Source organism: Salmo trutta, chromosome 34 (assembly GCF_901001165.1).
Source record: "Salmo trutta chromosome 34, fSalTru1.1, whole genome shotgun sequence".
NCBI classification, from domain to species: Eukaryota; Metazoa; Chordata; class Actinopteri; order Salmoniformes; family Salmonidae; genus Salmo; species Salmo trutta.
The window spans coordinates 28,568,182-28,580,895 of record NC_042990.1 but is presented as its reverse complement, the minus strand read 5'-3'; positions in this window follow the sequence as shown (position 1 = coordinate 28,580,895).

The window sequence follows — 12,714 nt, the reverse complement described above, 5'->3', positions numbered from 1 at the left end:
GGTATGATTTCATCCCCCTAATGGTTAAGGTTAGGACTTGGGGTACGTGCTTGGGTCCTAGATCTGTGGTTAGAAGACCCCATAAAGCTCAAGACAATTTGTATTTCGTGCCCACGTTACGACTGATGATCCTGCCTCTGTCAGAAACAAGCAGAAATGCAGCAGCAGTTCTCCATGTTTTAGTCTGGGTGAACGGCCATAGATATGTTTGAGAGACTGACTACGTCCCACCTGTTCAGCAGTAGCCTGATTTAATTATGATGACCTTGAAGACACAATAGAGCTCAAGACAATTAGGGAAGGGCATACCACTGCCCTCTGTCTCACAGATACACGTGACCATTCTAAGATTTGGGAGAAGGGGGGTGTGGTAGAAGTAATTCACTAATGTAGACCTCCTTCCATTATTTGTTTCATCTTCTGTTTTACTATACATCTATACTGTAATCTCAGCTTCTGTTTTACTATACATCTGTAATTTCATGTTCATCACCAATGGAACATTCTGTTAGTAAAAAGGTACAATCTGTCAAAATGCTCAGTACCTCTCCTTCGTTGTTTTCTTTCACTTCTCCTCTCTTTTCATGCTGGGTCATTCTCCCTTGCTCTCTTTCTTTCCATCCCCTCTTCTCTTTCCCCCTCTTCTTTCTGTCTGTTGCTCAGAACATGCAGCATGTCTGTGTGAAATGCCACCTAGGGTAAGCTTTATCTCACCTTGAATGCATGTACATAATGTATATTTATTTGTTATATGTATTAAGGAGAATCAGAGAATCCTCGCTGTCACATATTTGTTACTTTTCGCTGTACTAGATCGTCTGTCTGTCTCTATTAGTAGAACACCTCTCTGTCTTTCTCTCTCGGTCTCTGTCTGTCTCTATTAGTAGAACACCTCTCTGTCTTTCTCTCTCTGTTTGTCTGTCTCTATTAGTAGAACACCTCTCTGTCTTTCTCCCTCGGTCTCTGTCTGTCTTGTGAAGACTATCACACTACTGTCTGAAAAAAAGTGGAGGTTCTCTCTAATCTCAACAGCCTCTCTGTCTTCACGTTTATTTATATAGCCCTTCTTACATCAGCTGATATATCAAAGTGCTGTACAGAAACCCAGCCTAAATCTCCAAACAGCAAGCAATGCAGGTGTAGAAGCACGGTGGCTAGGAAAAACTCCCTAGAAAGGCCAAAACCTATGAAGAAACCTAGACCCAGGCTATGAGGGGTGGCCAGTCCTCTTCTGGCTGTGCCGGGTGGAGATTATAACAGAACATGGCCAAGATGTTCAAATGTTCATAAATGACCAGCATGGTCAAATAATAATAATCACAGTGAACGGGTCAGGGTCCCATAGCAAGCCGGCAGAACAGTTGAAACTGGAGCAGCAGCACAGCCAGGTGGACTGGGGACAACAAGGAGTCATCATGCCAGGTAGTCCTGAGTCATGGTCCTAGGGCTCAGGTCCTGAGAGAGAAAGAAGGAGAGAAAGAGAGAATTAGAGAGAGCATACTTAAATTCACACAGGACACCGGATAAGACAAGAGAATACTCCAGATGTAACAGACTGACCCTAGCCCCCCGACACATAAACTACTGCAGCATAAATACTGGAGGCTGAGACAGGAGGGATCAGAAGAACACTGTGGCCCCATCCGATGATACCCCCGGACAGGGCCAAACAGGCAGGATATAACCCCACCCACTTTGCCAAAGCACAGCCCCCACACCACTAGAGGGATATCTTCAACCACCAACTTACCATCATGAGACAAGGCCGAGTATAGCCCACAAAGATCTCCACCACGGCCCAACCCAAGTGGGGGGGGGTGCCAACCCAGACAGGAAGACCACGTCAGTGACTCAACCCACTCAAGTGATGCACCCCTCCCATGGACGGCATGGAAGAACACCAGTAAGCCAGTGACTCAGCCTATGTAGAGGCAGAGAATCCCAGTGGAGAGAGGGGAACCAGCCAGGTAGAGACAGCAAGGGCGGTTCATTGCTCCAGAGCCTTTCCATTCACCTTCACACCCCTGGGCCAGACTACACTCAATCATTGGACCTACTGAAGAGATGAGTCTTTAATAAAGACTTAAAGGTTGAGACCGAGTCTGCGTCTCTCACATGGGTAGGCAGACCATTCCATAAAAATTGAGCTCTATAGGAGAAAGCCCTGCCATCAGCTGTTTGCTTAGAAATTCTAGGGACAATTAGGAGGCCTGCGTCTTGTGACCGTAGCGTGCGTGTAGGTATGTACGGCAGGACCAAATCGGAAAGATAGGTAGGAGCAAGCCCATGTAATGCTTTGTAGGTTAGCAGTAAAACCTTGAAATACGTCTGCTAGCACTCGAGTAATATGACCAAATTTTGGGGTTCTAGTCAGGATTCTGGCAGCCGTATTTAGCATTAACTGAAGTTTATTTAGTGCTTTATCCGGGTAGCCGGAAAGTAGAGCATTGCAGTTGTCTAACCTAGAAGTAACAAAAGTATGGATACATTTTTCTGCATAATTCTTGGACAGAACATTTCGGATTTTTGCAATGTTACATAAATGGAAAAAAGCTGTCCTTGAAACAGTCTTGATATGTTTGTCAAAAGAGAAATCAGGGTCCAGAGTAACTCCGAGGTCCTTCACAGTTTTATTTGAGATTTTATTTGAGATTATTTGAGATTAATTAATCAAGATTAATTGTCAGATTCAACAGAAGATCTCTTTGTTTCTTGGGACCTAGAACAAGCATCTCTGTTTTGTCCGAGTTTAAAAGTATAACGTTTGCAGCCATCCACTTCCTTATGTCTGAAACACAGGCTTCCAGCGAGGGCAATTTTGGGGCTTCACCATGTTTCATTGAAATGTACAGCTGTGTCATTCGCATAGCAGTGAAAGTTAACATTATGTTTTCGAATGACATCCCCAAGAGGTAAAATATATAGTGAAAACAATAGTGGTCCTAAAACAGAACCTTGGGGTACACCGAAATTTACAGTTGATTTGTCAGAGGACAAACCATTCACAGAGACAAACTGATATCTTTCCGACAGATAAGATCTAAACCAGGCCAGAACTTGTCCATGTAGACCAATTTGGGTTTCCAATCTCTCCAAAAGAATGTGGTGATCGATGGTATCAAAAGCAGCACTAAGGTCTAGGAGCACAAGGACAGATGCAGAGCCTTGGTCTGACTCCATTAAAAGGTAATTTACCACCTTCACAAGTGTAGTCTCAGTGCTATGATTGGGTCTAAAACCAGACTGAAGCATTTCGTATACATTGTTTGTCTTCAGGAAGGCAGTGAGTTGCTGCGCAACAGCTTTTTCAATTTTTTTTGAGAGGAATGGAAGATTCGATATAGGCCGATAGTTTTTAATATTTTCTGGGTCAAGGTTTGGCTTTTTCAGGAGAGGTTTTATTACTGCCACTTTTAGTGAGTTTGGTACACATCCGGTGGATAGAGAGCCATTTATTATGTTCAACATAGGAGGGCCAAGCACAGGAAGCAGCTCTTTCAGTAGTTTAGTTGGAATAGGGTCCAGTATGCAGCTTGAAGTTTTAGAGGCCATGATTATTTTCATCATTGTGTTAAGAGATATAGTACTAAAACACTTGAGTGTCTCCCTTGATCCTAGGTCCTGGCAGAGTTGTGCAGACTCAGGACAACGGAGCTTTGGAGGAATACGCAGATTTAAAGAGGAGTCCGTAATTTGCTTTCTTATGATCATGATCTTTTCCTCAAAGAAGTTCATGAATTTGTTACTGCTGAAGTGAAAGCCATCCTCTCTTGGGGAATGCTGCTTTTTAGTTAGCTTTGCGACTGTATCAAAAATACATTTTGGATTGTTCTTATTTTCCACAACTAAGTTGGAAAAATAGGATGATCGAGCAGCAGTGAGGGCTCTTCGATACTGCACGGTACTGTCTTTCCAAGCTAGTCGGAAGACTTCCAGTTTGGTGTGGCGCCATTTACGTTCCAATTTTCTGGAAGCTTGCTTCAGAGCTTGGGTATTTTATGTATACCAGGGAGCTAGTTTCTTATGACAAATGTTTTTAGTTTTTAGGGTTGCAACTGCATCTAGGGTATTGCACAAGGTTAAATTGAGTTCCTCAGTTAGGTGGTTAACTGATTTTTGTCCTCTGACGTCCTTGGGTAGGCAGAGGGAGTCTGGAAGGGCATCAAGGAATCTTTGGGTTGACTGAGAATTTATAGCACAACTTTTGATGCTCCTTGGTTGGGGATTATTTGTTGCGATTGCAAACGTAATAAAATGGTGGTCCGATAGTCCAGGATTATGAGGGAAAACATTAAAATCCACAACATTTATTCCATGGGACAAAACTAGGTCCAGAGTATGACTGTGGCAGTGAGTAGGTCCAGAGACATGTTGGACAAAACCCACTGAGTCGATGATGGCTCCGAAAGCCTTTTGGAGTGGGTCTGTGGACTTTTCCATGTGAATGTTAAAGTCACCAAAAAATGTCTTGTGAAGACATTCTCTATCACACTACTGTCTGAAATATGTGGATGTTCTCTTTAATCTCAACAGCTTCTCTGTATTGTGAAGACATCCTCTATCACACTACTGTCTGAAATATGTGGAGGTTCGCTCTAATCTCAACAGCTTCTCTGTCTTGTGAAGACATCCTCTATCACACTACTGTCTGAAATTGAGAGGAGGTTCTCTCTAATCTCCACAGCCTCTCTGTCTTTATGAGATCCTCATCCTGCTGTAACTGTAACCATGGCAGCTGTTTAAATTAAGGTTAGGCCGATGTTGGCTACATGTCGCAATTTTAAATGTAAATGTCCTAAAAATATATATATTCATATTGAATGGTCCAAAAATCTCTAAACAGGTAGACTGCATAGCTCTGCTAAAGGATTGGCTTATTGATCATTGCAGGGGAAAGATGTTGATCATTATTGACTAAGGCTAACAGTGTGAATCACAACCCAACAATACCACATGTACCTCCGTCAAGGCTAGCCACAGTCTGCTTCAGCTACAGCAATGTCTGGCTGGCACTTTAGACGGCACCAGCTTAATAAAACACACAACAACAAAAATATCACTATAGCGAAACAAAATGAATAACCAAGCCATGTTGTTTCCCTCCCGTTTCATTGTAATGATGGAAATAAGGGCATCATTCTGACATTAGTGCTCCTATTTCTCCCTGTGACGCCGGGCGTTATACGAGCCTCTGGTAGAGAGCTTGAGAAGAACAATGGAACAACAGGCAGGCAGTCGACCACAGGGCTGAGGTCTGGCACGACACAGAGCTGTCGTCTCAGGGCCATGGGGAGCACAGATCGGGCAGAGACCTGCACAGGCCTGACCCTAAACTTGAACTATAACCATGAGTAACATTAGTATCGCTAACCCTAGGATAATGTTGCACACACCCAACTCTAACTGTGACTATGTGCAGAGGGTAACACTAATAACTGAAAAAGAGCTCTTCAGTGTCAGCAACCAGCGCTGTAGTCTCGTTAACACGTGGTGCACCAACGGGGCTGAGACCTGCACAGACCTGGCCCTGAACCTGAACTAACGGGTCAGAAACCTGCACAGACCTGGCCCTGAACCTGAACTAACGGGGCAGAAACCTGCACAGACCTGGCCCTGAACCTGAACTAACGGGGCAGAAACCTGCACAGACCTGGCCCTGAACCTGAACTAACGGGGCAGAAACCTGCACAGACCTGGCCCTGAACCTGAACTAACGGGGCAGAGACCTGCACAGACCTGGCCCTGAACCTGAACTAACGGGGCAGAGACCTGCACAGACCTGGCCCTGAACCTGAACTAACGGGGCAGAGACCTGCACAGACCTGGCCCTGAACCTGAACTAAAGGGGCAGAAACCTGCACAGACCTGGCCCTGAACCTGAGCTAACGGGGCAGAAACCTGCACAGACCTGGCCCTGAACCTGAGTTAACGGGGCAGAAACCTGCACAGACCTGGCCCTGAACCTGAGCTAACGGGGCAGAAACCTGCACAGACCTGGCCCTGAACCTGAGTTAACGGGGCAGAAACCTGCACAGACCTGGCCCTGAACCTGAACTAACACACATCCAAGCCTACAAGAGTGTGAAGACAGAGAATGCCACTCACAACCAAACAGGGAACACTCAAGTGTCAGTCTGTCTGCAAACACCCAGTGCAGTGGACTTGAGCCCGGGTGGTCTTCATGTTGAAGCTATGGTCACTTCAGTGTTAAAGGTGGATTTGCACACACTGGTGGGTCGTGGCTAAACCCTACTGGGTTGAAGGAGAAGCGGAAGACAGAGTTGTGCATAGAAACACTGTTTCATGGTCAAACATAAATGTACTACTTATTCACCCTACTCTTTGATTTGTTATTGAGGCCACCAACATGTCAGACAGTTTAGTCCACTCCAGTGCTGTCCAGTAGCATCTGCATGTCCTGGCCAGGGGACAGTCTGTCTGTGGTCAGTCTATACCAGTCCAGTAGCATCTGCATGTCCTGGCCAGGGGACAGTCTGTCTGTGGTCAGTCTATACCAGTCCAGTAGCATCTGCATGTCCTGGCCAGGGGACAGTCTGTCTGTGGTCAGTCTATACCAGTCCAGTAGCATCTGTATGTCCTGGCCAGGGGACAGTCTGTCTGTGGTCAGTCTATACCAGTCCAGTAGCATCTGTATGTCCTGGCCAGGGGACAGTCTGTCTGTGGTCAGTCTATACCAGTCCAGTAGCATCTGCATGTCCTGGCCAGGGGACAGTCTGTCTGTGGTCAGTCTATACCAGTCCAGTAGCATCTGCATGTCCTGGCCAGGGGACAGTCTGTCTGTGGTCAGTCTATACCAGTCCAGTAGCATCTGCATGTCCTGGCCAGGGGACAGTCTGTCTGTGGTCAGTCTATACCAGTCCAGTAGCATCTGCATGTCCTGGCCAGGGGACAGTCTGTCTGTGGTCAGTCTATACCAGTCCAGTAGCATCTGCATGTCCTGGCCAGGGGACAGTCTGTCTGTGGTCAGTCTATACCAGTCCAGTAGCATCTGTATGTCCTGGCCAGGGGACAGTCTGTCTGTGGTCAGTCTATACCAGTCCAGTAGCATCTGCATGTCCTGGCCAGGGGACAGTCTGTCTGTGGTCAGTCTATACCAGTCCAGTAGCATCTGCATGTCCTGGCCAGGGGACAGTCTGTCTGTGGTCAGTCTATACCAGTCCAGTAGCATCTGCATGTCCTGGCCAGGGGACAGTCTGTCTGTGGTCAGTCTATACCAGTCCAGGCTACACCCTACTGTAGCAGCCCTAACCTTCTAACCTATCTGATTCATATTTGAGTGTTTTAATCCGTCTGTGTTTATGAGCAGGCAGCTGAGCCGGTGGTTTCCTCATTAAGAGGACATGAAAGAGCACTATAAAGGAGCCGTGGTGAGCCCGGCCGCGTGCTGACGTCTGTAGGCTAGAACGGCCTGCCCCAGTCCCAAATGTTACCCTGTTCACCTATGGGCCATGGTCAAAAGTAGTGCACTACGTAGGGAATAGGGTGCCGTTTGGGAAACAGGACCAGTCTGCACGGCCTCACCCTGCCTCACCCTGCCCCAGCCAGTCTACCAGTGGTGGGACAGGAACAGTGGGCTTTGGATGTGTATTTGTTGCTGTACTTATTTAGCTGTCTGAGCAGTGGTCTGTATTTGTTAAAAACAAGCCCTGTTTCCAGCCTAGCACCTAACGCTGGCCCTTCAGTGCTGGACAGGTCAGGATATAAGCAACATGGTACTGTTCCCACCTCGCTCTCCATTGAGTGATTCCCACTATTGTTTTGTATGGAGAAAGTTAAAGAAATGCATCCCTGTAGCACAAGAAAGGGTTTCCTTTTGACTTATAGCCTTTCCTAGAAACCTGAATACCCACTGTGACTCATATGAGCCCTACTAAGTTGTATCATTGCATGCCCACTATGGCAGGGCTTTCCAGGGCTTGTGGCCCACTATGTCAGGGCTATCCAGGGCTTGTGGCCCACTATATCAGGGCTATCCAGGGCTTGTTGCCCACTATGTCAGGGCTATCCAGGGCTTGTTGCCCACTATATCAGGGCTATCCAGGGCTTGTTGCCCACTATGTCAGGGCTATCCAGGGCTTGTGGCCCACTATGTCAGGGCTATCCAGGGCTTGTGGCCCACTATGCCAGGGCTATCCAGGGCGTGTTGCCCACTATGTCAGGGCTATCCAGGGCTTGTGGCCCACTATGTCAGGGTTATCCAGGGCTTGTGGCCCACTATGTCAGGGTTATCCAGGGCTTGTGGCCCACTATGTCAGGGTTATTCAGGGCTTGTGGCCCACCAGGTCAGGGCTATCCAGGGCTTGTGGCCCACCAGGTCAGGGTTATCCAGGGCTTGTGCCCCACCAGGTCAGGGTTATCCAGGGCTTGTGCCCCACCAGGTCAGGGTTATCCAGGGCTTGTGGCCCACCAGGTCAGGGTTATCCAGGGCTTGTGGCCCACTATGTCAGGGTTATCCAGGGCTTGTGGCCCACCAGGTCAGGGTTATCCAGGGCTTGTGGCCCACCAGGTCAGGGTTATCCAGGGCTTGTGGCCCACCAGGTCAGGGTTATCCAGGGCTTGTGCCCCACCAGGTCAGGGTTATCCAGGGCTTGTGGCCCACCAGGTCAGGGTTATCCAGGGCTTGTGGCCCACCAGGTCAGGGTTATCCAGGGCTTGTGGCCCACCAGGTCAGGGTTATCCAGGGCTTGTGGCCCACCAGGTCAGGGTTATCCAGGGCTTGTGGCCCACCAGGTCAGGGTTATCCAGGGCTTGTGGCCCACCAGGTCAGGGTTATCCAGGACTAACTGCCCCTTCACCACGTGTCTCTGTTAAACAGAAGTCGTTAGTACACTAGATGCTGTGATAAATACCTGTGGGTAGCAACATTCATTATTTCTCCGTTAATAACCGTCGGTGGATCCTTCCCCTCTGCGGTTTAACGACTTGCTCTTTAAAGGAGACAGAGTGCCAGGTTCATGAAGAGGGGGAAACGAGTCTCCTACAAAGCTTCCCATGATTCATATCAAACGGCGTTAAGTGGCGCGCGGTGAATTAGTGGCCGTGTGTTAGCAGGAATAATAGCTTACTCGCTGGTGCGTAACGACGCTCTCTCTCTCACATACACACACACACACACACACACACACACACACACACACACACACACTGAGAGAGAAACCTAGAAATACAGAAGTCTTAGTGGCTGCGTGACTGGAATGGAGTGACTGCACCCTTTCTTGTCACTCCATCGCTTTCTCATCCTTCTCTTTCATTAATCAATGGATTTTGATAAGCCTAAAATAGAAAGCCTGATGAGAGCCTGGTGAGAGCCTGATGAGAGCCTGATGAGAGCCTGGTGACAGCCTGGTGAGAGCCTGGTGAGAGCCTGGTGAGAGCCTGATGAGAGCCTGGTGACAGCCTGGTGAGAGCCTGGTGAGAGCCTGGTGAGAGCCTGGTGACAGCCTGGTGAGAGCCTGGTGAGAGCCTGGTGAGAGCCTGTTGGAGAGCCTGAAGGAGACATGAAGGAGAGCTTGGTGAGAGCCTGGTGAGAGCCTGATGAGAGCCTGGTGAGAGCCTGATGAGAGCCTGGTGAGAGCCTGATGAGAGCCTGGTGACAGCCTGGTGAGAGCCTGGTGAGAGCCTGATGAGAGCCTGGTGAGAGCCTGGTGAGAGCCTGGTGAGAGCCTGTTGGAGAGCCTGAAGGAGACATGAAGGAGAGCTTGGTGAGAGCCTGGTGAGAGCCTGATGAGAGCCTGGTGAGAGCCTGATGAGAGCCTGGTGAGAGCCTGATGAGAGCCTGGTGACAGCCTGGTGAGAGCCTGGTGAGAGCCTGATGAGAGCCTGGTGAGAGCCTGGTGAGAGCCTGGTGAGAGCCTGTTCGAGAGCCTGAAGGAGACATGAAGGAGAGCCTGGTGGCAGCCTGATGAGAGCCTGGTGAGAGCCTGTTGAGAGCCTGGTGAGAGCCTGGTGAGAGCCTGGTGAGAGCCTGGTGAGAGCCTGATGAGAGCCTGGTGAGAGCCTGGTGAGAGCCTGATGAGAGCCTGGTGAGAGCCTGGTGAGAGCCTGATGAGAGCCTGGTGAGAGCCTGGTGAGAGCCTGGTGAGAGCCTGTTGGAGAGCCTGAAGGAGACATGAAGGAGAGCCTGGTGACAGCCTGATGAGAGCCTGGTGAGAGCCTGTTGACAGCCTGGTGAGAGCCTGGTGAGAGCCTGTTGAGAGCCTGGTGAGAGCCTGGTGAGAGCCTGGTGAGAGCCTGGTGACAGCCTGGTGAGAGCAAATACAGATGCAGGATCTTAATTTGAGACAGTTTGCTATAAAAGTAATCCTGCAGCAACAGGAAATGTAATTATAATGTGGATTGTAATTGATGGACATTTTTTGTAGGTGTTTATACATTTTTTGTTAGGGCAAATCAAGTCTAACATTTTAAAGTGGAAAATACAAACTTTAGAGGCCTTTTTAAACCTTGAATACACTACAAGTTTGCCTTTCCTGCTGTGCAGGAAAATTATCAGCAACAAAAGTGATCAAATTAAGATCCTACATCTGTACATGCCGCAAATTCACCCTTTATTTAAACCTACACTAACAGTACACATGTACAGCCACGTGTAACAAATCATACCTACTACTTTGCATACAGGCCACATATACATATAGAGTAGTACTACCACACCGTTTTGTTCAGTCATGAAGAGCACTTCACCACTGACAGGAAGCACACAACACAGCCTAATTACACTCCTATACAATCATCATTAGGATATTTATGAGGATGAACTGAACAGTTATGATGCATCGACCCCGCTAGTGGGTTATGAGGTCACTACTCAACAACATGAGTACATAACAGTGGGGTGGATGGGGGTTTGTATGTACCTGTCCCCTCCTCACCTCTCATTATGCATTGTGGTACTGTCTTTTTCTCTCTCTCCCTCACCCTCTATTTCTCTCTCACTCTCTCTTTCTCCCTCTCGTTCTCACTGTTAGACTCTCATTCATCTCTCTCCCTGATGTAGATGTTTCCTCTTTCCCCTTTCTCTCTTTCTTTCTCTCCCTATCTCTCTTTCTCCCTCTCCCCATCTCTCGTTCTCCATCTCTCATTCTCCATCTCCCTATCTCTCTTTCTCCCTCTCCCTATCTCTCGTTCTCCATCTCTCTTTCTCCCTCTCCCTATCTCTTGTTCTCCATCTCTCGTTCTCCATCTCCCTATCTCTCGTTCTCCATCTCTCGTTCTCCATCTCCCTATCTCTCGTTCTCCATCTCTCCATCTCTCGTTCTCTATCTCCCTATCTCTCTTTCTCCATCTCTCGTTCTCCATCTCCCTATCTCTCCATCTCCCTACCTCTCCATCTCCCTATCTCTCTTTCTCCCTCTCCCTATCTCTCTTTCTCCCTCTCCCTATCTCTCGTTCTCCCTCTCCCTATCTCTCTTTCTTTCTCTCCCCATCTCTCTTTCTCCCTCTCCCTATCTCTCATTCTCCATCTCTCGTTCTCCATCTCCCCATCTCTCGTTCTCCATCTCCCTATCTCTCTTTCTCCATCTCCCTTTCTCTATTTCCCTATCTCTCTTTCTCCATCTCCCTATGTCTTTCTCCATCTCCCGATCTCTCGTTCTCCATCTCCCTATCTCTCCATCTCCCTATCTCTCCATCTCCCTACCTCTCCATCTCCCTATCTCTCCATCTCCCTACCTCTCCATCTCCCTATCTCTCTTTCTCCATCTCCCTATCTCTCCATCTCCCTTTCTCCATCTCCCTATCTCTCTTTCTCCATCTCCCTATCTCTTTCTCTGTCTCCCTATCTCTCTTTCTCCCTCTTGCTATCTCTCTTTCTCCCTCTCCCTGTCTCTCTTTCTCACTCCACCTCTCCCTCTCTATCTCAGCTTGCATGTTGTTATTGTAGTCTTTCTCTTTCCCCTATCTACCGCTCTCTCCTTCTCTCCCTCTCTTCCTCTCTCCCTCCCTCTCCCTCTCTGTCACCTGTGAGTAACGATGGGCCGTGAACTCTATTCATCACCCTCTCCTGCACATGCTCAGTAGCTCTTCATTATATGAATTACTCTCAGTGATGATCATCAGTCCTGTCAGAATCCATCACACCCCGGTTCCCACGACGACGAGTACCCGGCTGTGGTCCGCATTGTAAACAATCACCGGTGGGTGCCTGATGGTAACGGGTAACAGGGCTGACGCCTGGCGGGTCCACCGGACCCCGCAGGTTGGGCTCTAAATACCCAGGAGGCATCACTCCCGCAGAGGCCCATCTGTCTCTGCCACAGCCACACGGTCCTAAGCACTGATTCAGGATCAGATTTTTGCAAATACGTTTTCCTTTGTATATTTCTGTCTTTTGTGGAATGTCTGTGTAGGAATCTTGAATGATGATCATACTCTTGTTTGAATAAATGTATTTATTTATAAAGCCCTTCTTACATCAGCTGATGTCACAAAGTGCTGTACAGAAACCCAGCCTAAAAAACCCAAACAGCAAGCAATGCAGGTGTAGAAGAAGGAATAAGCTGTGTAGTTGCTACTACTACTGACAGTATTGATGTTATTGACATCTATGCTTGACATGAGTGAGACACTCCCCTGTGAGGGTATATAGGTGCCTCCCACAGTTTTCTTACTCAAGGCTCTGACGAAGGCGATTCTTGCCAAAACATAAGCCTATTGTTTGTTTGTCCAGTCAATAAATCTATCAGATTTACGCAG